The 27,258-nt window shown below is 45.9% G+C and overlaps 1 protein-coding gene across 2 annotated transcripts in view; it reads right to left on the reverse strand.

Moving 5' to 3' along the window:
- The window catches only part of TNNI1 (troponin I1, slow skeletal type), a 281,023-nt gene that overhangs the window by 164,442 nt on the left and 89,323 nt on the right, over window positions 1-27,258 (reverse strand). The window lies entirely within an intron of this gene.

Genomic DNA, 27,258 nt, shown 5'->3' on the forward strand with positions numbered 1-27,258 from the left:
TCTGAACAGGGTATTTAACGGAGCTTCTTTCGTTAGCTCATTGCCCTGTCGTGGTTCTAGCTTGTTCTAGTCACTCAGTGCTTGTATTCTGCTTATCCCCTTTGGTTTTGACCCGGCTTGTTTATTCTACTCTGCTTACCTCTGTATCCTTGATTCGGCTTGTCTCTCGCTCTCCTGTCTTCTGTTACCCTCGACCTCGGCTTGTCTTTGACTATTCTCTCAGTACTACTTACGTTAGTCCGGCCATTCTAAGGTCCGGTATACGTATCTGGCTACTGTTTGTACGCTGCGTGTTGGATCCCTGTCCCGATCCTGACACTTTGAGCTTCTTCCAGGTATTGTCTGACTATTGGAGAAATTTGTGTAATGCGCTCTTTGAGTTGATCTACATAGTGAATCACATTCTTTCCAGGTACTGTTTGTTCTTCCCATTCTTCCTTTGCTATATCCAATAGACCCCTTGGGTGTCTACCATAAAGGAGCTCAAAAGGGGAAAACCCTACAGAAGATTGGGGAACCTCCCGAATAGCAAACAGCAAGTATGGTAAGAGAGTGTCCCAATTTTTCCCATCTCGACCTACAACCTTGCGCTACATGTGTTTTAGGGTTCTATTGAATCTTTCTACTAAGCCATCGGTTTGAGGATGGTACACTGATGTCCTCAAGGCTTTTATTTGCAATAATTGGCATAGCTCTTTCATTAGTCGGGACATAAAAGGGGTACCTTGGTCAGTTAAAATCTCTTTTGGTAACCCTACCCGAGAAAATACCTGGAGCGATTCCTTTGCTATGGTTTTAGAAGCAGTATTGCGAAGCGGAATAGCTTCTGGATAGCGTGTGGCATAATCCAATACAACCAGAATGTACTGATTACCCTTAGCTGACTTTTCCAATGGTCCCACCAAATCCATAGCAATTCGCTCAAAAGGGGTTTCAATTATAGGCAATGGGATTAGGGGTGCTCTTAAGTTAGGTTTTGGGGCTGGTAGTTGGCAGTCTGGGCATGAGGAACAGTACCTCTTGACCTCTTCATATACCCCAGGCCAGAAAAATCTCCTTAGAATCCTTTCCTGAGTTTTTTCAACCCCCGGGTGCCCCCCAAATAAGTGAGAATGAGCCAGATCTAACACCTTCCTTCTGAAAGATCTGGGTACCAAAAGCTGTTCAATCTCTAGCCCCTCATCTTTGATAACTCTATAAAGCAAGTAATTTCTAAGAATGAAACGGGGATACATCTATCTGGATTTCCCATCAACCATAATACCATTAATTTCTATAACTTGGTTACGGGCATTTTGCAATGTTAAGTCATTAACTTGTTCCCTTCCAAATTGACCTGAACCAATGCCCAAGTCCTCAATATCAACCTGTTGTAGGGTTTGGACATGGGGTTCAATCAATATTTCAGTTGAAGGTGTGGAATTAGTACTTGGACTAGGTAAGACCACACCTTCATTACTCTTCGCTTCATTAATCAAAGCCATTTGTAAATTCATAGTTCCCCTATGCTTATCTTCCCTTCGTTCACGCCTTGACTTGCGCCTTATGGATTCACTTATGGATTCACCCTGGGTCTGAATAAGGCTTTCAAAGCCTGGGAAATTGCACCCGAGAATAAGAGCATGTGGCAATTTAGGCACAACTGCTGCCAATACTGGGTATGTTTGGCCAAGACAGCCTATTTTTATAGAGGTAGTAGGGTATGATACAGTACAGCCATGCACACGAAGTACCTTAACCTTCTTTTCTGGGATCAATTGAGAAGGCTGAATCAAACTGCTTGTCACTAGGGTAATGTCACTACCTGAATCCACAAGAGCCATGGTTGCCTTCCCATTTAACAAAACAGTTTTATCATATATGCATGTTTCAGTATGTTTCCCCACCAAACAGATCAGTCCACAAAAGTCCTCATTTACAGAATTATACCCACATTCCATAGGTTCTTGCAAATGTGGACACACAGCCTTTATGTGTCCTAGCTCCCCACACTCAAAGCAGGTAACTGGGGTTCTCCTGGTCTGTATCAAAGGCTTTTGAATTGTGCCATAGTTCAAGGTCTTTGAGCCTGGAATCAGTCCTTGGTTATGTTGTACTGCAGGTGGTGCTGTAGATTTTAACTCTCTCACTGCTGTATATCTTTCAACCAGGGCCACCATTGAATCATAAGTGGTAGGGCTACCCTGTCCTGCCCACTGTCGCAGACCATGGGGTAATCCTCGCAAGAACCGATCCAAAACTAATGTCTCAATTATTTGTGCAGGTGTTGAACTCTCTGGTTTTAACTATCTCCTTGCCAGATGAATCAAGTCAAACATTTGTGACCTGGGTGCCTTCTGTTCCTGGAATTTCCAATTTTAGAACCTTTGGGCCCGGATCACTGGAGTCACGCCAGTCCTTGCAAGAATCTCTGCTTTAAGAACCTCATAGCTTGCAGCCGCCTCTTCCTCTAGGTCAAAGTAAGCTTTTTGAGCATCACCAAGCAGAAAAGGTGCAACTATGCCAGCCCATTGAGCATGAGGCCATTGCTCTCTGATAGCAGTTCGCTCAAAAGCAATGAGATATGCTTCCACATCATCTTGCGGCGTCATCTTTTGCAGATACTGATTTGCACGTATTGGCTTTGCTCCTCTCTGGTAGTTTTTGAGAGTTGCTGCACAATCTCCTTCAGGACAGTCCTGTCCTCTTGATGTGCCTGCAACACAGCCCCCATTTGAGCAGTTATCAGCCGGTTAGCTTCCTGTTGCACTGTGGTAGCATGCAGCAAGGCCTTTAACACATCCTCCATGTTAATACAGGGTTCAAACAGCTAACTCCACTTCTGTCACCACTTGTGGCAGGATGGCCAGGCTCTTCACAATAAACTTCAAGTGCAACAGTCAGGATAAAATAGTACTGCAGTTTATTGTCACTTTCCACAATTTATACAAGGTTGTGCTCTCCCACAAAATAAAACAAAAAGAAAATAAATCCTACTCCAACTTGGAGACTTACTAAACAACAGTATTACTAACTATCCAACTGGCCAGCTAATCTAGTTCCCAGTTTTAAACAAAATGAAATACAGCACTTTTAGCAGGTTTCACACAGTACCTTTTTCTCAGAGTCTCAGGCTTAACTACCTCCTCTCTACCAGCTGTTAGACTCCCTGATGTCTTCAGAGGCTAACCTTTTAAAACCCTAGGGCTAGTTAATTACATTCACCTGGTTGATAACATTCAAGGGGTGACTCCCCCCAATTAACCCAATCATGCTGGGAATAGAGATCGCTCCAATCTATTACTCACATAGAAAGCCTCTGACCTTGCCACAATTAGTACTTAAGTAATATCAGGTATTGGGAATGAAAATACTATGCTATATGTGTCTGTAGAAATATGATAGTGATACACAGTTATTATTTAGAAAGTTATGATCTTGATTTTGTTGTCTACAAGACATGACTGTACCTGAGCAGGTTGATCTTTCTCATTGCTTTACATTGTTTATTGGATCAACATTTGTAAATATTTTATTCGTTTATTATTGTTATATGTAAATATTATGTTCAAGTAGTTATGATGTAACATGGATATCAATACAAAGCTGAAACAGAGGGAGTTTGAAGTAAAGTAAGCAGTATAAGCGATAGAAACTCAACCTTCTCAGAACTCTCATATAATAGAAAGTTGTGACTACATCTTGTTCTATGATCAATGACTGTGATACCAGTGATGTATGAATGGACAGGTTAGTGACAATGTGTTATGGTTTAAAGGCAAACCATAAACAGAGGGAATGTAGAATATTGCATATTCTATGTTTCTATTGATTATATATGGATGTCTGGATTGACATAAGTAACAGATGGTATAAGTCACAAGGCTTTCTTTGTCTGAGAGTTCTGGAATGTAAGTTGGGGTTTTGTCCTTATATGGCTAGAGTTATAGTCTGACGTCATTATGGCACTTCTATATAGTAACTGAACAAAGAGACACAAGGTCTATCGCTCTCTTTGCTCTTTGCTCTCTTTCCTGTAAAACGATGTAACTCTCCCATCAGAAGTCCAGCAATTACCATCTGCTGTTGAATGTCTATTATCCTGTAACATCCTTTGTTTTTTATTATGTATCAGTTACTAAGAATAAACCTGAAGAAAACGTAAGTCAGAATGCGTATTAGTAATTTTCCTTAATATAGACATATATTAATGTGGCAAGCAAATTTGGCCCAAGACTATATATATATATATATATATATATATATATATATATATATATAAAAAAAAGATGTATATATCAATCAACTGAAGAGAAGAGAAAATTAAGAAGATTCAACATTGACGACCGATTCGAGCTAGATTTTACAGGGGGCAGCCTATAGATCAGGGAAGTGAGGCATGGGGGCAACCTACAGATCAGGGAAGTGAGGCATGGTGGGCAGCCTGCAGATCAGGGAAGTGAGGCATGGGGGGCAACCTACAGATCAGGGAAGTGAGGCATGGGGGGCAACTTACAGATCAGGGAAGTGAGGCATGGGGGGCAACTTACAGATCAGGGAAGTGAGGCATGGGGCAGCCTACAGATCAGGGAAGTGAGGCATTGGGTCAGCCTATAGATCATGGAGGTTAGGCATGGGGGGCAGCCTATAGTTCAGGGAAGTGAGGCATGGGGCAGCCTATAGATCAGGGAAGTGAGGCATGGGGGGCAGCCTATAGATCAGGGAAGTGAGGCATGGGGGGCAACTTACAGATCAGAGAAGTGAGGCATGGGGGCAACTTACAGATCAGGGAAGTGAGGCATGGGGGCAACTTAAAGATCAGGGAAGTAAGGCATGGGGGCAGCCTACAGATCAGAGAAGTGAGGCATGGGGCAGCCTACAGATCAGGGAAGTGAGGCATGGGGGGCAGCCTATTAATCAGAGAAGTGAGGCATGTGGGCAGCCAATAGATTAGGGAAATGTGAGGCATGGGTGCAGCCTACAGATCAGGGAAGTGAGGCATGGGGGCAGCCTGCAGATCAGGTAAGTGAGGGGTGGTAAAGGGAAGAGACAGTCTATAGATCAGGGAAGTGAGGCATGGGGTCAGCCTATATATCAAGGAAGTGAGGCATGGGGGGCAGCCTACAAAGCAGGGAAGTGAGTCATATGGGGCAGCCTATAGATCAGGGAAGTGAGGCATGGGGAGGCAGCCTATAGATCAGGGAAGTGAGGCATGGGGAGGCAGCCTATAGATCAGGGAAGTGAGGCATGGGGAGGCAGCGTATAGATCAGGGAAGTAAGGCATGGGGTCAGCCAATCGATCAGGGAAGTGAGGCATGGGGGCAGCATATAGATCAGGGAAATTAGGGATGGGGAGCCTATAGATCAGGAAAGTGAGGCATGGGGGCAGCGTGCAGATCAGGGAAGTGAGGGATGGGGGGAAGAGACAGCCTATAGATCAGGGAAGTGAGGCATGGGAACAGCCTATAGATCAGAGAAGTGAGGCATGGGAGCAGCCTATAGATCAGGGAAGTGAGGCATGGGAGCAGCCTATAGATCAGGGAAGTGAGGCATGGGAGCAGCCTATAGATCAGGGAAGTGAGGCATGGGAGCAGCCTATAGATCAGGGAAGTGAGGCATGGGAGCAGCCTATAGATCAGGGAAGTGAGGCATGGGAGCAGCCTATAGATCAGGGAAGTGAGGCATGGGAGCAGCCTATAGATCAGGGAAGTGAGGCATGGGAGCAGCCTATAGATCAGGGAAGTGAGGCATGGGAGCAGCCTATAGATCAGGGAAGAGAGGCATGGGGGGCAGCCTGCAGATCAGCGAAGTGAAGTATGGGGAGGCAGGGAAGTGAGTCATGGGGGGCAGCCTATTAATCAGGGAAGTGAGGGATGGGGAAGGGAAAAGACAGTCTATAGATCAATAAAGTGAGGCATGGGGGCAGCCTATAGATCATGGAAGTTAGGCATGGGGGGCAGCCTATAGTTCAGGGAAGTGAGGCATGCGGGCAGCCTATAGATCAGGGAAATGAGGCATTGGGGCAGCCCATAGATCAGGGAAATGAGGCATTGGGGCAGCCTATAGATCAGGGAAGTGAGGCATGGGGAGGCAGCCTATAGATCAGGGAAGTGAGGCATGGGGAGGCAGCCTATAGATCAGGGAAGTGAGGCATGGGGAGGCAGCCTATAGATCAGGGAAGTGAGGCATGGGGAGGCAGCCTATAGATCAGGGAAGTGAGGCATGGGGAGGCAGCCTATAGATCATGGAAGTTAGGCATGCCTATAGATCAGGGAAATGAGGGATTGGGGAACCTATAGATCAGGGAAGTGAGGGATGGGGGGAAGAGACAGCCTATAGATCAGGGAAGTGAGGCATGGGGAGGCAGCCTATAGATCAGGGAAGTGAGGCATGGGGAGGCAGCCTATAGTTCAGGGAAGTGAGGCATGGGGAGGCAGCCTATAGATCAGGGAAGTGAGGCATGGGGAGGCAGCCTATTGTCTGGGTACCTGAGGTCTCTACCTCTGAGAGAGGTAGAGACTTAGAAGTTTATCCGTCCAGAAGGGTTGTTTCCTCCGTTCCTCGCGGTCCCCCCGGTCATTTACACGCCGGCCGCGAGGGATCCACTTCCTTTTGTAACACGACGCCCAGCAGTCGACGTCATGACGCCAACCCGGACCGACCTGTCACTCAATTGTCTGGAGACTAATCAGGACTCGTCGGAGGCGTGTCTACTCTCCTGGGCCAGGGTATTTAACAGTGCTTCTTCCATTTGCTCATTGCCCTGTCGTGGTTCTAGCCTGTCTAGTCACCCAGCGCTCTTGTATTCCAGTTATCCTTTTGGTTCCGACCCGGCTTGTTTGTATTACTCTGCTTATCTCTATTACCCTTTGACCCGGCTTGTTCCTCGCTTACCTGTCTTCTCGTTCCCTCGACCTCGGCTTGTCTTTGACCATTCTCTATATCTCCGTACGTTAGTCCGGCCATTCTAAGGTCCGGTATACGTACCTTTCTACTGTCTGTACTCTGCGTGTTGGATCCCTGTCCCGATCCTGACATTACGACAGGGCCAATGGATCCTGCAAGTACAAACAGTCAGCTTGGTCCTTCCGATCCTAGGTTTGAAGCCATGGAACACAGAATGGATCAGATGGCCCTAGCACTACAGGCGTTATTATCCCGTGCTAATAACCCACCAGAGGAGACGCGTACTACTTCTGTTTCCCCTGTGAGTTCAGGCCTAGAGGTAGCCACTGTAGGTGCCTCTTCCCGTATTACCCCACCAGTACGTTATGGTAGTTCACCTGAGAAGTGTCGTGGTTTTTTAAACCAGATCAGTATCCACTTTGAATTACAACCTCGCGCCTACCCTACAGATAGGACGAAGGTTGGATTTATTATCACCTTACTCATTGAGAGAGCTCTGAGATGGACCAACCCATTATGGGAGAATGATAACCCGTTAATATATAATTATAATGCCTTTGTAGCTGCCTTTAGAAGAACTTTTGACCCCCCTGGTAGAAAGGTCAATGCAGCTAGATTACTTTTGCGCCTGAGACAGGAGAACCGAACACTTGTGGATTATGCACCAGAGTTCAGGTCCTTGGCGGCAGAAGTTAAGTGGAATGAGCAGGCTTATATAGATGTATTTTTGAACGGGCTATCAGATGTAATCCTTGACGAGGTTGCTACTAGAGAGCTTCCTGAAAATTTGGAGGATTTAATTTCGTTCATATCTCGTATTGATGAGCGTTTAAGAGAGAGACAGAACACTCGAGAGAGGAACTTTAGACCTTCCTTTAAATTAGCTCCCGCATTTCAAAGTCCTGATTCCACTACCTCACTGTTTCCTGAACCTATGCAGATAGGCAATACTCGCCTCTCTGAAGAGGAGAGACAGTACATTGTGTATGTATTGTGGAGTCAGAGGTCACTTACGCCTGAATTGTCCTAATCGCTCGGGAAACGCCCGCACCTAAGTTTCTCTAGAGGACAGGCCTTGGGTGTTTCTATTTTGTCCTCTACTCATAACTATAAAGATCACAGGCTTCTGCTACCAGTTTCTTTAACTTGGGAGAAGGGAGTACTAAAGACCATGGCTTTGATAGATTCCGGAGCTGCCGAGAATTTTATCGACCAGGCCTTTGCTACTAAACACACTATCCCATCCCAGTTAAGGGATACACCCTTGGCCGTTGAGGCCATAGATGGTAGACCTTTACGTGAGCCTGTTATCTTTCATGAAACCATACCCGTTAACTTAACTGTTGGTATCTTACACGAGGAAAACTTATCGCTTATGCTTATTTCGTCCCCTGTTCCCATAGTCCTGGGTTACCCATGGTTAAAGAGACATAACCCTATTATTGATTGGGAGTTAGGGGAGATACTCTCATGGGGCCAGGGCTGCCAGGAGAGGTCTTTACGGAGGGTTTCTCCATTGGGGGTAATTAACACACCAGGTAGTTCTACCCAGTCTACAGATTTACAGATACCGCCTCTGTACCTGGATTTAAAAGCAGTATTCGACAAAAGGAATGCTGATACTCTACCTCCACACAGGACTTTTGACTGTAAAATGAATCTGCTACCTGGTACCATGCCTCCGAGGGGTAATGTATATCCTCTATCCACCAAAGAGAATTCTGTTCTAGAGGAGTATATTCGGGAGAATCTAGACAAAGGATTCATTAGGAGATCTTCTTCTCCTGCCGGGGCTGGTTTTTTTTTTGTTAAAAAGAAGGATGGTTCCCTAAGACCTTGCATTGATTACCGAGGTTTGAATAAAATAACCATCAGAAATGCCTATCCGATCCCCTTGATTATCGAGCTGTTTGATCGCCTAAAGGGCTCTAAAATTTTCACCAAGTTGGATCTCAGAGGGGCATATAACTTGGTGAGAATCCAGCAAGGACACGAGTGGATGACAGCGTTCAACACCCGTTATGGGCATTATGAATACACGGTCATGCCTTTTGGTCTTTGTAACGCACCGGGAGTATTTCAGGTTTTGATTAATGAAGTTCTCAGGGAATTTCAACATGATTGTGTTATTGTGTACCTGGACGACATACTCATACACTCTAGAGAGATTGAGACCCACCACAGACAAGTCAGAAAGGTATTACACAAACTTCTTCAACATGGGTTATACTGCAAATTGGAGAAATGTAGTTTTGACCAGTCTCAGATAGACTTTCTTGGTTACGTGATTTCTGGGGAAGGCTTTAAGATGGATCCCGACAAACTCCAGTCTATTTTAGATTGGCCATTGCCTAAGGGACTCAAGGCTATTCAGAGGTTTATTGGTTTCTCCAATTATTATAGGCGCTTCATTAAGGGATACTCTTCTATTATTGCGCCTATTACCAATATGACCAGACAGGGGGCTGACACTAAGACTTGGTCTACTGAAGCTCTCGTTGCTTTCAAGACTCTCAAGGAACTTTTTGCCTCTGCCCCAATTTTAGTCCACCCTGATACGACTCTGCCGTTCCTACTCGAGGTCGATGCTCTGAGACAGGCGTAGGTGCTGTTCTGTCACAAAGGTTGGGTGTGGACAAACCACTACACCCTTGTGTTTTTTTTTCCAAGAAACTGTCTGGCCCTGAGAGCAGGTATGACATCGGTGATAGGGAATTATTAGCGGTCATTATGGCTTTAAAGGAGTGGAGACATTTATTGGAGGGGACCTTACATCCTGTTACCATTTTAACGGATCACAAGAACTTGTCCTATATTGGGGAGGCCAAGCGACTGTCCGCCAGACAAGCTCGTTGGTCCTTATTCCTGACCCACTTCAATTATGTGCTTACTTATAGACCTGGTTCTAAGAACTCTAAAGCCGATGCTTTGTCTCGCCAATATGAACCCTCTACTATAGCTGAACCTGTTCTTTCCTCTATAGTTCCGAAATGCAATATTATCGCTAACACGAATCTCAGGATTCACTCTCCGTTACTTGCCGAGATCTTAAAGTTGCAACATCTAGCCCCTAAACAGACTCCCGGGGATCGACATTTCGTTCCTCCTGCTCTTCAACTGGAACTGTTACAATGTTTCCACAACAGCAAGGTGGCTGGACACCCTGGCATTCGCAAGACGTGCACTTTGATCTCCAAAGACTTCTGGTGGCCTGCTTTACGTAGGGATATCAAAGATTTCATCGGTGCGTGTGAGGTTTGTACCAAGACCAAGCAACCTCATACGCTTCCATGTGGATTTCTGCATCCCTTAGAGGTTCCAGAAAAGCCCTGGTCCTGCTTGGCTATGGACTTTATTGTCGATTTACCTATATCTAAAAAACAGACTGTTATCCTCACCGTGGTTGACAGATTCACCAAGATGGCTCATTTCGTTCCTCTGCCTAAACTTCCATGTTCTCCCGAGTTGGCAGAGATATTCGCAAGGGAGATTTTTCGTTTACATGGGATACCCTCCCAAATTGTATCTGACAGAGGTTCCCCATTTGTTTCTCGTTTTTGGAGATCCTTCTGCTCTCAACTGTATCAAATTGAATTTCTCTTCCGCCTATCATCCTCAGTCTAACGGAGCTGCTGAACGCACCAACCAAAAGATTGAACAATATTTACGTTGTTTTGTTTCCGAACACCAGGACGATTGGGTCGGTTTGATTCCTTGGGCGGAGTTCGCGCACAACAATCTCGTTTGCGATTCTACTCATTCAAGCCCCTTCTTCATGAATTATGGCTTTCATCCATCCATTCTTCCCTCGGTTTCTCCTTCCCAAGGGGTACCGTCGGTTGATGTTCATGTTGCCAATTTGAGGAAGTTGTGGGATCAGACTCGACAAATTCTTCTGCACAATTCTATGCTGGTTAAGAAACACGCGGATAAACGTAGAAGGTCGGCTCCGGTTTTTGTTCCAGGCGATAGAGTATGGTTAAGTACTAGAAACATTCGTTTAAAAGTACCTTCCATGAAGTTCGCTCCTCGTTATATTGGACCTTACAGGGTTCTGACTAGAATTAACCCAGTTGCGTATCGTCTAGCTTTCCCATCTGCCTTACGCATCCCTAACTCCTTTCATGTTTCATTGCTGAAACCGCTAGTCTGCAACAGATTTTCCTCCACGGTATCCTCTCCTCGCTCTGTTCAGGTGGAGGGTCAGGAGGAGTATGAGGTCAACTCTATCATCGATTCTCGAATATCCCGGGGGAGAGTACAATATCTGGTCGACTGGAAAGGATATGGTCCTGAGGAGAGGAGTTGGGTACCTCAAGAGGATGTTCTTGCTCCTCGCCTCCGCAGGGCGTTTCACTCCCGCTTCCCATCTCGTCCCGGTTCCTTCCGCCCGGTGGGCGTATCTGAGAGGGGGGGTACTGTCAGGGTACCTGAGGTCTCTACCTCTGAGAGAGGTAGAGACTTAGAAGTTTATCCGTCCAGAAGGGTTGTTTCCTCCATTCCTCGCGGTCCCCCCGGTCATTTACACGCCGGCCGCGAGGGATCCACTTCCTTTTGTAACACGACGCCCAGCAGTCGACGTCATGACGCCAACCCGGACCGACCTGTCACTCAATTGTCTGGAGACTAATCAGGACTCGTCGGAGGCGTGTCTACTCTCCTGAGCCAGGGTATTTAACAGTGCTTCTTCCATTTGCTCATTGCCCTGTCGTGGTTCTAGCCTGTCTAGTCACCCAGCGCTCTTGTATTCCAGTTATCCTTTTGGTTCCGACCCGGCTTGTTTGTATTACTCTGCTTATCTCTATTACCCTTTGACCCGGCTTGTTCCTCGCTTACCTGTCTTCTCGTTCCCTCGACCTCGGCTTGTCTTTGACCATTCTCTATATCTCCGTACGTTAGTCCGGCCATTCTAAGGTCCGGTATACGTACCTTTCTACTGTCTGTACTCTGCGTGTTGGATCCCTGTCCTGACACCTATAGATCAGGGAAGTGAGGCATGGGGAGGCAGCCTATAGATCAGGGAAGTGAGGCATGGGGAGGCAGCCTATAGATCAAGGAAGTGAGGCATGGGGGCAGCCTATAGATCAGGGAAATGAGGCATGGGGCAGCCTATAGATCAGGGATGTGAGGGATGGGGGAGAGACAGCCTATAGATCAGGGAAGTGAGGCATGGGGGCAGCCTATAGATCAGGGAAGTGAGGCATGGGGGCAGCCTATAGATCAGGGAAGTGAGGCATGGGGGCAGCCTATAGATCAGGGAAGTGAGGCATGGGGCAGCCTATAGATCAGGGAAGTGAGGCATGGGGGCAGCCTATAGATCAGGGAAGTGAGGCATGGGGGGCAGCCTGCAGATCAGGGAAGTGAGGCATGGGGGAAGCCTATAGATCAGGGAAGTGAGGCATGGGGGGCAGCCTATAGATCAGGGAAGTGAGGCATGGGGGGCAGCCTGCAGATCAGGGAAGTGAGGCATGGGGGGCAGCCTGCAGATCAGGGAAGTGAGGCATGGGGGGCAGCCTATAGATCAGGGAAGTGAGGCATGGGGGGCAGCCTATAGATCAGGGAAGTGAGGTATGGGGAGGCAGCCTATAGATCAGGGAAGTGAGGTATGGGGAGGCAGCCTATAGATCAGGGAAGTGAGGCATGGGGTGCAGCCTATAGATCAGGCTGCCCCCCATGCCTCATGGAAGGGAGGAATGGGGGGCAGCCTATAGATCAGGGAAGGGAGGAATGGGGGGGCAGCCTATAGGTCAGGGAAGTGAGGAATGGGGGGCAGCCTATAGATCAGGGAAGTGAGGAATGGGGGCAGCTTATAGATCAGGGAAGTGAGGCATGGGTGCGGCCTACAAGGCAGGGAAGTGAGTCATGGGGGTCAGCCTGTAGATCAGGGAAGTGAGGCATGGGTGCAGCCTATAGATCAGGGAAGTGAGGCATGGGGGGCATCCTATAGATCAGGCTGCCCCCCATGCCTCAGGGAAGTGAGGACTGGGGGGCAGCCTATAGATCAGGGAAGTGAGGCATGGGGGGCAGCCTATAGATCAGGGAAGTGAGGCTTGGGGGTAAGCCTACAAAGCAGGGAAGTGAGTCATGGGGTCAGCCTATAGATCAGGGAAGTGAGGCATGGGGAGGCAGCCTATAGATCAGGGAAGTGAGGAATGGCGGGCAGCCTACAGATCAAGGAAATGAGGGATGGGGAGAGACAGCCTATAGATCAGGGAAGTGGGGGGGATGGGGGAGAGAAAGATTATAGATCAAGGAAGTGAGGTATGGGGCTGACTGCAGATCAGGGAAGTGAGGGATCTGCAGGCTGTTTAGCCTATAGATCAGGGAAGTGAGGCATGGGGGCAGCCTATAGATCAGGGAAGTGAGACATGGGGGCAGCCTACAGATTAGGGAAGTAAGGCATTTGAAGGCAGCCTATAGATCAGGGAAGTGAGGCATGGGGCAGCCTATAGATCACTGAAGTGAGGCATGGGGGACAGCCTATAAATCAGGGAAGTGAGGCATGGGCAGCATATATATCAACAAAGTGAGACATGGGGCAGCCTATATATCAACAAAGTGAGGCATGGGAGGCAGTCTATAGATCAATGAAGTGAGGCATGGGGGAAGCCTACAGATAAGGGAAGTGAGGCATGGGGGAGAGAGAAAGCCTATAGATCAGGTAAGTGAGGGATGGGGGAGAGACTGCCTATAGATCAGGGAAGAGAGAAAGGGAAATGTGGGATGGGGAGAGACAGCCTATAGATCAGGTAAGTGAGGGATGGGGGAGTGACAGCCTACAGATCAGGTAAGTGAGGGATGGGGGAGTGACAGCCTATAGATCAGGTAAGTGAGGGATGGGGGAGTGACAGCCTATAGATCAGGTAAGTGAGGGATGGGGGAGTGCAGCATACAGATCAGGTAAGTGAGAGATGGGGGGATCCACCTACAGATCAGGTAAGTGAGAGATGGGGGGATCTACCTACAGATCAGGTAAGTGAGAGATGCGGGGATCCACCTACAGATCAGGTTAGTGAGGGATGGGGAGGAGGCAGCCTATATATCAGGTAAGTGAGTGATGGGGGAGACAGCCTACAGGAAGGGTCAGCAAGGAGCAGGAAGGGACAGCAAGGATCACAAAAGGTAAAGTAGGAGAAGGAGCACAAATGAACAGGTATGATATGGGTCAGCAAGAAGGGGCAGGAAGTGTCAGCAAGGAGCTGGGAGGTAAAGCAGCACAAAGGTAAAGTAGAAGGAGCAGAAAGTGTCAGCAAGGAGCTGGAAAGATCAGCAAGGAGCAGGAGGGGACAGAAGGAGCACAATGGTAAAGTAGGAGTAGGAACAGAAATGCGCAGGAAGGGACATCAAGGAGAAAAAATCAGAAGAGGCACAAAGGTGGATAAGGAGCAGAAAATGGTAGCAATGGACAGCAAGGAGCACAAAGGTAAAGTAGGAGAAGGAGCAGAAAGGGTCTGCAATGAGCAGAAAGGAATCAGAAAGAGAAAGGAGCAGAAGGGTGCAAAATAATCAGAAAGTAGCAGAAAGGTAAAGGAGCAGAAGGTGCCAAGGAGGAGAGAAGACAGTGTCAGAAGAAAAAGAAGACTGTGTTTGGAGATTGGACCACTTTGTTCTGGACACCACATCATAAGGCTTTGGTAACTGGGCCTGGCAGGGAAACTTTGGACCTTCTCATCTCCCCAGGTAAGAAAAAAAAATATCAGTGTTAAAGTGTTTACTTTTATTTACTGAGTGTCGCTGGGTAGGGGTGTCACTGATTGGCTAGAGCGGTCAGCTGGCACTCTAAGCCAATCAGTAGCTCCCCATTCATAAAAAAGTAAAACATTTTTATGAACCGGGAACTAGCGATTGGCTTAGAGCGTCAACTGACCACTCTAGCCAATCTGCAGCACCCATGCCTGATGTCAACTTGCACTTCCTGACATTCCGTTTCAGAAGCCAAATACCAGGGCCGGACTGGGGATACAAAGCAGCCCTGGAAAAAAAAATCTATGCCAGCCCCATAAGTCATTGCGCCATATATTGTCGCAATATATATATATATATATATATATATATATGTATATATATATATTGCGACAATATATGGCACAATGACTTATGGGGCTGGCATAGATTTGGCATTTATTTGGCATGACTTATGGGGCTGGCATCCCAGCAGACATATAAACCAAAATTGAAGACAGGAGCACTCTCTGGGAATTTCAAATTGTATTTCAAAAAATCATCACCTCTACATCAACGTTTCGACCCTTCTGGGTCTTTATCAAGATGAAATTCCCAGAGAGTGCTCCTGTCTTCAATTTTGGTTTATATGTCTGCTGGGATGCACCCGGGTATAAGTCTTTGGATTACAAATATATTTGAGGTTGAGTGCCAGAGGTTGGATCTTTATATATATATATATATATATATATATATATATATATATATATATATATATATTGCTTTTTCTAATATAAAATATTGGTCCTTTCAGAGTAAAACATTTAATTATACAGTAAGCATACTCACATGCAGACACAGACAATATCACTGACACACACAAGCTCATTGATACACAGCCTCATAGACAAACAATCTCACTAATATACATAAGCTCATTGACATAAAAACACAAGCTCACTCACTAGCAGGCGCACACACACAGCTTAATGTAGTGGTTCTGGTGTCTATAGCCTGTCCCTGCAGGCTTTTGAATGTAAACACTGACTTTGCAGAGAAAAGGCAGTGTTTACATTGCTTCCTAGTGACACCTCTGAAGTCAAAAAACAAAAACAAACAAGTAGCCATATACGTCTTGCTCTTTTTAGACCAAATCAGTCCCCACAACCCACCAACAGTCCAGGTTTTGTCAGTGTCAGGGAAATACATTGTTACGGACCGTTTCAGCATAAAAGGGGAAAAATCTGTTTAGGCGATAATCCCCTTTTCACAAAAAGGCACAGCTACTGTAAAAGCACCAAAACTCACGAATTGGATATAGGTGAATGCACCAAACTCCCGAACTGCATACAAGGGAATAAGGTAGCACTCCAAACTCCCGAACTGGAACCTCACGAATTGCTGCTAGCAGACGAACAGGAAAAGCTCCCAAGCGGCTTACACTCCTGGCAGTCAGTCCCTATCAGCATACAGTGAATCCCCCCAAGAACGAGACAAGGCTCCGTGTTGAAGGTCAAGCAGTGGTCTGTTTATTCAGGGCTACCTGCCCCTGTATTTATGCAGGTCTCCCACCTGGTGGACACTCCCCTAGGGGACCAGATGGAAGACTGAAACAGCAGACAGACATGTATCACTTTCGTACACACAGCCACAATACTTTCCCACCATGCATCTTGGTTTCCTCCTCCCTGCCCTGGAGATAATTAATGAAGTAATTCAATTATCTCCCAGGACAAAGGCCAGACTCCATTATGCACATGGTGACACAGAAACAGACTATCACTTTAAAATACATAAAGACACATTTTATACATAAAACACAGACATGTAACATATCCCCAGATAGCTCAGGTCTGGGTGCACATTATTAGGTGAATGGCACCCAGACCACACAAATACATTTTAATTGCCATGGAGCTAAAGTCTTTAATTTTACGAACAGGCTCCATGGGATGGCTATCTGGGTTACTACAGTTCACATAAAACAAACTACCGAATTTCCCTGCATTCACCAAATTCATACGAATGAGAACCAGGGGCTGGAGGTTCAGCGGTGCCTGCACGGAAAAGTGTCCGATTTTGGTGCATGAAAGCCGGGCAGAAAAGTGCTGGCTGCCCGGGGAGCTCCAGAACAGCGCCACCTAGCGGCCGCTAAGTGTAACAGCGGCCACACAGTTAAAAGGCAATTAAACTGCGGTTAACCGCAGCTTCAGGGAGGTAAATTGGCAGCACACTCCAGCTTCTGGGTGGCCAATTAACAAAGCCGGCCGGCTTCCCACGGCTCTGGGGAGGTTGGTGAACGGCTGTTTGTTCGGTAGATGAAATCTACCGAACTGCTGTGCAGAAAGGGAGATATAAATCATTCTGCACAGTAAAATTAACCCTTTAGCTGACGGTCCATAATCCAATGGCAGCAGGCGGGCAACCAGGCACCTCCAATACAATGTGGCGAGATTGGTTTCGTCACATCTCTCCCCCTTTCCAAAAAGACTAACAGGGTACCTGACCTCCTGCCGGTCAGTGCCCTTGTTAGTCCAGGAACCCACCCACAAAGCAAAAAAAACAGTACAGCCCACCCACAATAAATAGTTACTACACCTGGGTAGAGGAGAAGTTTGTCCATGTCCAGGTGCCTCACCACGGCTGTGTAGGGAACTGGTAAGCTGCCTTGGTGGGTTGCTGAGTGGGCAGAGACCAGCGGTACTCTGTCCTGGTGCCAGCACTACCACCGGAGTAGTCTGGTTGGAGCCTGGTTGCTGGAGACGGACTGTCTCCCCCTTAGTTGCATAGCTCTGCTGCTGAGTGGGGAGACCGGTTGTCTCCCCCTTGGATACACAGTTCTGTCGTGGGGGGGTGGGACCGACCATCCCTACCCCCTGTGTGGTAAGTGCAGAGACCACGGTCCCATCTGCACCAGTGGGGGGCTTACAGTCTCCCCCTGGTACATTAAACTGCCGCTGGGAAGAGGGGGTAACAAGCTCCTCTCCCGATAGAACACTCTGCCCATTGATGATCCGCCGCTGGGGAGAGGTGGTAACAATCTCCTCTCCCATACATACTTCTAGTTTTTGCGGAGGGAGACCGACTGTCTCTCCTCCCAATACAGAGTCCTGCTGCTGGGGAAAGGAGACTGGGCTCTCTATTCCCTGCTGGATACTCTGCCGCTGGGGACTGGAGACTGGGCTCCGAATTCCCGGCACATCACACTGCCGCTGGGGAATGGAGACTGGGCTCCCCATTCCCGAAAAATCACGCTGCCGCTGGGGAGGGAGGACACTGCTCTCCTCTCCCTGCTCTTCACACTGCCTTCCTGGCAAATCACTCTGCTGCTGGGGGGCAGGAACAACTACCTCTGCCCCCTGTAATTCAGCCTGCCGCTGGGGAGGGAAGACGCTGCTTTCCTCTCCCTGCACTTCACATTGCCCTCCTGGCATATCACTCTGCTGCTGGGGGGCAGGAACAACTACCTCTGCCCCCTGTAACTCAGCCTGCCGCTGGGGAATGGAGACTGGGCTCTCTATTCCCTGCAATTCACGCTGCCGCTGGGGACTGGAGATTGAGCTCTCTCTGTCCCGTAACTGTAATTTCCGGTGGAGGTCCACCCAACGTGGCAGCTGACCATCACCCTCTGCCCGGTATAGCAGAGTCTTGAACACTAGACCCCTCACGAACTTCACGGATTTCTCAGCTGGATTAGGTCCGAAGAAGTCCAGCCGCAACCACATCATACGGTCAAATTCGTCTACAGAATATCTATACTCCACTGCTGGTTCCATCCTGGTGCTGTCAGGGTCGCTGTACTGAGACATGCGTTGCCCTCAAATTGTAACATCCAAAGCAATGGTGTCTCCTGTAGCTGTCCTTCTGGCTGTAGGAACGATCCCGCCGCTTGCCACCAATGTTACGGACCGTTTCAGCATAAAAGGGGAAAAATCCGTTTAGGCGATAATCCCCTTTTCACAAAAAGGCACAGCTACTGTAAAAGCACCAAAACTCACGAATTGGATATAGGTGAATGCACCAAACTCCCGAACTGCATACAAGGGAATAAGGTAGCACTCCAAACTCCCGAACTGGAACCTCACGAATTGCTGCTAGCAGACGAACAGGAAAAGCTCCCAAGCGGCTTACACTCCTGGCAGTCAGTCCCTATCAGCATACAGTGAATCCCCCCAAGAACGAGACAAGGCTCCGTGTTGAAGGTCAAGCAGTGGTCTGTTTATTCAGGGCTACCTGCCCCTGTATTTATGCAGGTCTCCCACCTGGTGGACACTCCCCTAGGGGACCAGATGGAAGACTGAAACAGCAGACAGACATGTATCACTTTCGTACACACAGCCACAATACTTTCCCACCATGCATCTTGGTTTCCTCCTCCCTGCCCTGGAGATAATTAATGAAGTAATTCAATTATCTCCCAGGACAAAGGCCAGACTCCATTATGCACATGGTGACACAGAAACAGACTATCACTTTAAAATACATAAAGACACATTTTATACATAAAACACAGACATGTAACATATCCCCAGATAGCTCAGGTCTGGGTGCACATTATTAGGTGAATGGCACCCAGACCACACAAATACATTTTAATTGCCATGGAGCTAAAGTCTTTAATTATACGAACAGGCTCCATGGCATGGCTATCTGGGTTACTACAGTTCACATAAAACAAACTACCGAATTTCCCTGCATTCACCAAATTCATACGAATGAGAACCAGGGGCTGGAGGTTCAGCGGTGCCTGCACGGAAAAGTGTCCGATTTTGGTGCATGAAAGCCGGGCAGAAAAGTGCTGGCTGCCCGGGGAGCTCCAGAACAGCGCCACCTAGCGGCCGCTAAGTGTAACAGCGGCCACACAGTTAGGCAATTAAACTGCGGTTAACCGCAGCTTCAGGGAGGTAAATTGGCCGCACACTCCAGCTTCTGGGTGGCCAATTAACAACGCCGGCCGGCTTCCCACGACTCTGGGGAGGTTGGTGAACGGCTGTTTGTTCGGTAGATGAAATCTACCGAACTGCTGTGCAGAAAGGGAGAATTAAATCCTTCTGCACAGTAAAATTAACCCTTTAGCTGCCGGTCCATAATCCAATGGCAGCAGGCGGGCAACCAGGCACCTCCAATACAATGTGGCGAGATTGGTTTCGTCACATACATAAATCCTGGATTGTTGGTGGGTCATGATGACTGGTTTGGAAACCACTGATTTAGACAAATGTTGGGCCTTAGTCACTTACATCAGCTGGCTATCAAATGGAGATGCAGGGATGAATTTATACACATTTTATCTTCTAGCTCTCATATTATCAAAATATTGGCATGAGGGCACATAAGTGTACTATAAAGCATACATCGTTCATGTGGGAGGCACAGATATCGTACCCAATGTGTCTTTCCTACCCTAGTGTTCCAAAGGCCACCAGACTGGCCAAAATGTTGTCATTCTCTATGCACTGATAGCAAATAAAATGGACTGTGGACTACCAAGAAACTGTGTAGGACCATAATTACTAGTTTTACTATATATCTGGACATTGGATCTGGAGGTCAGTGGAACCCTCATTATTACACCATAAAGAGTGTACTATTCCCCCTTTCTTGGATACAAATTGTTAATGTACTGAGCACCTAATGTGAGAGCGTATTGCTAGACACGTCCCTACAAGTTTGAATTCTTTTTTTGCCTTGGGTTATAAAAAGTTGTGTTTAAATAACATTCCGTTTAGAACTACTGATAGTCTTCCGTGTTTTTCTTGATTCACTGTCAGTTACCTGGTGGAGTGGAAGAGACCATTAGTACAGATTGCTCTCTGGATCCCTGGCATGAGGGAACATCAGTCTCTGCATCCCTCCCTCGCGCGCAGCTTTAATGAGACCGGAGCCGGAATATGACGTCATATTCCGGCCCCGGTCTCTTTCTAGCGCGCGAGGGAGGGGGAGCAGAGACAGAAGAGCCTGCTCCCCCAGAAGAGCCTGCTCCCCCAGCGGCCTCATAAAGAGCTTTCCCTGCGGCCGCCTTTCAAGTTCTCCCTGCGGCCGCAGGTCACCCCGGCCCCAGGTGCCGACGGCCCACCGGGAAATTTCCCGGTATCCCGGTGGGCCAGTCCGGCCCTGCCAAATACCACTGAACGACCTGGAGATCTGGAGCTGAAGGAAGCCTTTGGGGTTAAACCATTTGATAGCGGTTTAACACCTTAAAGGAAAGAGAGCACCAAGGGGCTTCCTGGCATAATAACATTTTCATTTAGATGAAGTTGTTATGGCAACCAGAATGTTCCTTTAATTTGCTTAAGGGAACATTATGTGTGTCAGGAATACAAACATGTATTCCTGACACCAAAGTTGTGAAAATGCTATTCACCCTGGCTTTATGTGATAATGACTATGCCCCTTCCCTTTCATGACACCGTCAAAAAGGGGCCAAGCATGGATGTCATTACAATTATGCCGCCCCCCCGGAAAAATCTCTGCGGACGCCCATGCCCAGCACATCCCCCTTAATTCCCTTGGACTGACACAAGCTGTCACAGTCTGAGTGAAAATTATTTAAATGGCAACAGCCTAATGAATGGGCTGTCTGTTTGGCCCCGGTAAATTTCCCGGTATCCCGTTGGGCCAGTCTGGCCCTGGTATGGTATGGTTGAAAGGGGTGAGATCGACAGGATTAGGAGGGGTTAATGTGAGTGTGGCTGGGTGACAGTGTGGGGGCAGTGTTTGGGAAGGTCAGGGCCACCTTTAATATTGATTGGTGCCTGGGCAAGCATTTGCTGGGGGCCCCATGGACCTTGTCCCCCATCTTGCCACTCCCAGACATGCAGCCACACTCTAACACAGTGGCGGAACTAAAGTAGAAAGGACCCTGACACAATAATTGTTTAGGGCCCCCCTATTGCAATGGTGGCCAAAAGGTAGATCTGTATCTATCGTGCAACTTTAACAATGCTTTGACAGATGAGGCTCTACCATTTTCCCATGCTTGCAGGGTTGTATATAGCACTGAGCAGTGTTTGCGTAGTTGAATGTTAGCATGTTTTTGTATAGCGTATGTGTGTGAATGTAGTCTTGTTTAGCATGTGATGTTGACATTATTTTTTACATTTCAGACATATACCTGGTGTAGCAGAACCCCTTTGGCTGTCCAATATATTTCCTTTGTAATATTATTGTTGGGACCTAAGAGATTTTCCTGTGCCTGGATTGTACAGATTTGCATACAAACATATGTGGCCATACTTTGTTCGGTAAAAAGATGTACAAGTCTGCATGTGAACGGCTATATTCACCATCCGAACTAAAGTACCGATGAACCGGACCACCCTGGTGTAAAGTGTGGCTGTAATTTACGTCCCTGTATGCTCGTTCCATTCCCCTGGTTTAAACACACGAACGCTCTGCTATATTCCCTGGGTGGCCGCCATTTCGGCAGCCGAAAATGTGGCGGCGGCCATCTTAAACTCGCGAACAGCGGTGTTTGGTCGTCAAGTGTCTGGAACTAAAATCGGACACTCGACTAACCGAACACCGCTAAGACCTCCATGGCTTCAGAAAGTGCTAATTGAAACACATGAACGGCCCATCGTTCGGTAGGATGAATCCCACGAACTGGGGGATTCATCCGAATGCAAACTCAACCATAGATGGCATAGACTTTCAGGACTTTTGATGAACGAACGGAGACCGACCGCAGGGCCAATCTCATGGAACTATTTTCGGCTACTTTACCCGTGCGGTCAGTCAAATCTTTGCTTCCTCAAAACTCCCGAACCCCTGGTCTGATCTGGGGGATTTTTGAATATGCTTCTCACCCAGGGCTACCAGGGGTTACCACATTTAAAGGTGTACCTACCATATTTGGGGTACATCCAAGAATTGGGGAAAAGTATGTACATTATAATTATGTTAACTGTTAAGCTAAGGGGAGGAGATGTGTGGGAGGTAACGTCTATGTGATTGGTTACTGTAGTAATTATGGTGAGTACCTCCCTTGCATGGGAGAATCCCATAAAAGCAGGAATTGTGTCATTAAACTTGAGTTCTACTCCTGATATTGTGGGTCGTCCAGTGATTGGGAAAGGTTATGGGATATTATTGGTTTTGCCTTGCTGATTGTGCTTGTTACCCTATTGAATTTACTACTTGTTCCTGAATTATTTTAATATATCAGTGGAGTTAAGCTGTGGGAAATCAGCTCTCCGCTACACCTGACTTATGTAGTTCACTTAATGCTTCTATCTTTTAGCCTCAGTATTCTTGTCATCATAAATATGTCCTCCCCATCCATTTCTTTTCTTTGTATACATCTGTTCCTTTCCATGTTGATTATTAAATAAGGGGGAAAAGGACACAATAGGAGATAAGTACTAAAGTTCTAATTATTCCCTCCCCCCCCCCCTCACCCTTACCTTTCTATCTTCCTGTTCTAGCTTCTACATTATTGTTTTGTCATTTATTCATTTTTGGAGAGAGAGAACACCTTGTTTTGCGTACTGTTATATTGTTTATTATTCTATCTTGTAATGTTTGCCCGTTACTTGGTATCTTCGGGGTCATTTTAGTTATTCCGTTTAACTTACCATTTCTTGGGATATGGAATCTAGTTTATTGATCCATATGTCCCAGTCTTCTATCTGGGTGTATCTGTTTCCCAAGTTCGTTAATATGCCCCTTTCCATTTTCGCTTGCTGTATCACTTGATTTATTACTTCCTGAATATGTTTAATTATCACCGTTTTCCAGTTACGTGCTAATTAGAGTTTAGCTGCCGTGATGGTACAAAGGTAAAGTAGGAGAAGGAGCAGAAAAGGGTGGCAATGGACAGCAAGGAGCACAAAGGTAAAGTAGGAGAAGGAGCAGAAAGGGTCTGCAATGAGCAGAAAGCGATCAGAAAGAGAAAGAAGCAGAAGGGTGCAAAATAAGCAGAAAGTAGCAGAAAGGTAAAGGAGCAGAAGGTGTCAATATTATAATATTTTTTGTATTACCATACAAAAAATACACACAAGGTAGGTATGGAGATAGAGAAACCCCTAAACGTTCAATTGAGGTTTCAGTGCAGCGTTGTGTATTAATCATTTTTTAGACTCACCCTTTAGAAATTTCTTATTGGTTGATAACTCCCTTGGATACCCAGCAACACTGGAACAGGATCAGGTTTCTTTAAATGCACAAATGTGCTGTTTATTAAAAAAAAACAAGTACAAATACAATATAAAAGATAAACAGAATAAAATACTAAAGTAAAGCTAGATCCTCCGAGACGCGTTTCTCCTATGTTCATAGGCTTTTTCAATCGGTCATTGATATTGACATAGGAAAAACGCGTCTTGGAGTATCTAGCTTTACTTTAGTATTTTATTCTGTTTATTTTTTATATTGTATTTGTACTTTTTTTTTTTTTTTTTAATAAATAGCCCATTTGTGCATTTTAAGAAAGCTGATCCTGTTCCAGTGTTGCCGGGTATCCAAGGGAGTTGTCACCCTTAATTGACACAAGATTCTACACTTAGAGCCAGTTTGGAAGGCTCCAAGCCAGGTGAGCACATTCTATACTATCAGTATTACACTGTGTGTCCAAAACGGTCTACACTTAGTATATGTATTCCCATCCTTCTTCTTTTTTGGAGAATATATAAAAGAAAAATACTGTGAACCTACTAAGAAGCTCTAAAGGGGTTGTATGCTACCTAAAAGCATACCTGCTGAAAAGTTTGGAGCCTATTTCTAAAGGCTCCTTACCATGTGAGTTTGCCACCATCTGTTTTTCTTTTCTCCACCATTTTCTGTCAAAACTATTCTGCACTATATATTTCTATTTTTTCTTCCCCTTATCCATATATATTCGAGTCGAATCACCCAATATGAAATTCCTAAAGGGTGAGTCTAAAAAATTATTAATACACAGCGCTGCACTGAAACCTCACTTGGAAGTTTAGGGGTTTCTCTATCTCTATACCTACCTTGTGTGTATTTTTTGTATTGTGACTAGTGGGTGGTTTTGGAGCACCCACACAGTGTTCAAGCTGCTATAGCACACATTGCTCTAAAGTAATCGCCTATATTTCGCACATTTGTTTTCTGTATGTATTATTACCATTTGTTCTTTTTTTGGCATTTTGGGCCATTTTAAGTTTAGTAAAAATACTTCCGGTTTAAAACTCATTTTCATTCAGGTTATTTGATCGATTACCTTCGCTACATTCTTCCAGTATTGATTTATCAGAGTGCAATGCTACCAACTGTGGATCAGATTACCTTCATTGATATTGCATTTCCAACATCTATCAGATGTCTCTGGAAAAATTATATTTAGACATTTGGGTGTCATATACCATCTGTTGGCAAGTTTGAATTGTGTTTCTGTGAGGTTTAGACAAGTGTATGTGTTTATATACTTTGTTTAGGGAACTTATCATGCCTCCATCCATATATAACTTTAACACATTTTGCCATTAGATTTTTATAATTCTTTACATCCAGAAGATGTCTACGTTTTAGGTTTTTCTCCTCCTTGTTTTTAGCTAGATATTCTGAGATAAAGCCCTTAATTCTTAGGTAGTTTCTAAAGGTTTTGTTTCTAAAGCCTATGTTAAACGTGATTTTATCCCCCCAGCTTGTTAAATCTATGAGTATCTGTGATTTCCTCCGTGCATCTTTGATCGCTTTTTTGTTCAGGTCTAAAATCCAAAATAATGATGACAGATTTCTTACTCCTGTTTTTATTTTTTCCATACTATACCAAATTTCTTTGGTAGCCATATTCTTTTGGGTGAGCAAAATGTAAAAAAGTCTACTTGCCATGTAGCTTTGCATTATCTCTGGACAATGTTAGTAAGATGTCATCTGCGTATATATTTAGTTTTGATTGTCCAGACTTATTAGTGAAGCCCTTTATTCTCTTGTTTTGTCTTATTGCAATTGCCAAGGGTTCTAAAACCATTATATACAGTAGTGGAGAGAGAGGGCATCCTTGTCTTGTCCCATTTCTTCTTATTATGTGGTGTTATTCTTATGTGATGTTGACATTTGAATGTGGTGTTGGTATTTGAATGCAAGATGCCTATATGTGTAGTGCTGGTTTTTCAATGCAGCGGTGTGTTTATATATACATTTGGTGTTTGTATGAAGTGTTGATGTTTCAAATCAGTATTGTGTTTGTATGTAATGTTGAAGTTTTAATGCAGGGGTATATTTGTGTGTAGTGTTGGCATTTTAATACTGAGATGTATGCACATTTACACATGCACTGCCACACACACACTATGATACACACACACACACACACACATACTAAGATACACACACAAACACTGAAACACATGCAGATGCACAAATATACACACTGACACACATGCAGGTATACAGACACATATACACACACTGACTCACATGCAGATACAGGCACACATACAGATATTTATACACCGATACTGTCAGATATAATGGCACACAGACATATGCACACACACACACAGACATTGACAGACATGACACTGACACAGACACATACTCTGACAGAACTAACTGGACCAGGGGAATCTGCCCCATTTGCCCCATGTTAAAGACCACCCTGGGGAAGATGACAGTGTTGGGGGCAGTGTGTGGGAAAGTAACAGAGTGGGGGGGGGCAGTGTGTGGATGGGTGACAGTGTGGGTGTCAGTGTATGGGAGGGTGACAGTGAGAGGGCAGTGTCTGGGAAACTGGCAGTGGGGACAGTATGTTCGAGGGTGACAGAGGGGGGCAGTGTGTGTGGCAGGGTGACTGTGGGGTGTGACAAGGTTAGTGTGGGGAGAGGCTGTTTCAGTGACCAGTCTTCTCACATTGAATTACCTTTTTTTTTAATTCTCTGTGGTCCAGTGGGCTAGGACTGCAGGCCATGTGATAGAGATCTTGAGAACTACCAGAGTGTTGCCATAGCAACCCGTGGCAATGCTCTGATTGGAGGACCTTGCAAAGCCTGTAGCTCTGCTCCCAGCTAAGTTGCCTCCTGAAGGTCATGGGCATTCTCCCTCTACAGGCTGACTGAGAGGAGGGGCCTCGTACACGGTGGCATACAGGGCAAGCTGCCAGCCCCTGTCATGGACCGAAAACTAGACAGGTCAGTGTGTGCTAAGAATTTAAGCCGTTGCGAGGCCCTGTCTCCTAATTAGAGAGCCACCTCTGATGAGAGCTGCCAATGCAATCTGAATTTGGTAATTTTCACTGGGTATTGTACATCTGGACAAAATTCAGTGTATATTGAATAACCCTGTAAGTGTAGAACCTTATTTTTTTTTTCTTTTCATTTCATCCTTCCTCATGAAGCCTTTCTAGAATCCTTTGAACAAGATAGTTTGCTAGTAGCAATTTTGTCTTTATGTTTCATATACTTTACTGCTTAAGAGTTAAACCCCATCAAGTCCTGGAAGTGCTGGCACTTGGCCCTTCTTTGACTGGGTGTCTTGTAAATGCTTTTATTTTGATTGATAAAACACAGACTGCTTGATGGAGAATGCAGAAGAATTACAAATGCTGTACCATTCAGGTAATAGCAGCAGACACGGATATACACTGGACAAAATTATAAACGCAACACTTTTTTTTGCCCCCATTTTTCAGGAGCTGAACTCAAAGAGCTAAGACTTTTTCTATGTACACAAAAGGCCTATTTCTCTCAAATATTGTTCACAAATCTGTCTAAATCTGTGTTAGTCAGCACCTCTCCTTTGCCGAGA

This window comes from Pelobates fuscus, chromosome 1 (assembly GCF_036172605.1).
Source record: "Pelobates fuscus isolate aPelFus1 chromosome 1, aPelFus1.pri, whole genome shotgun sequence".
Lineage (NCBI taxonomy): Eukaryota > Metazoa > Chordata > Amphibia > Anura > Pelobatidae > Pelobates > Pelobates fuscus.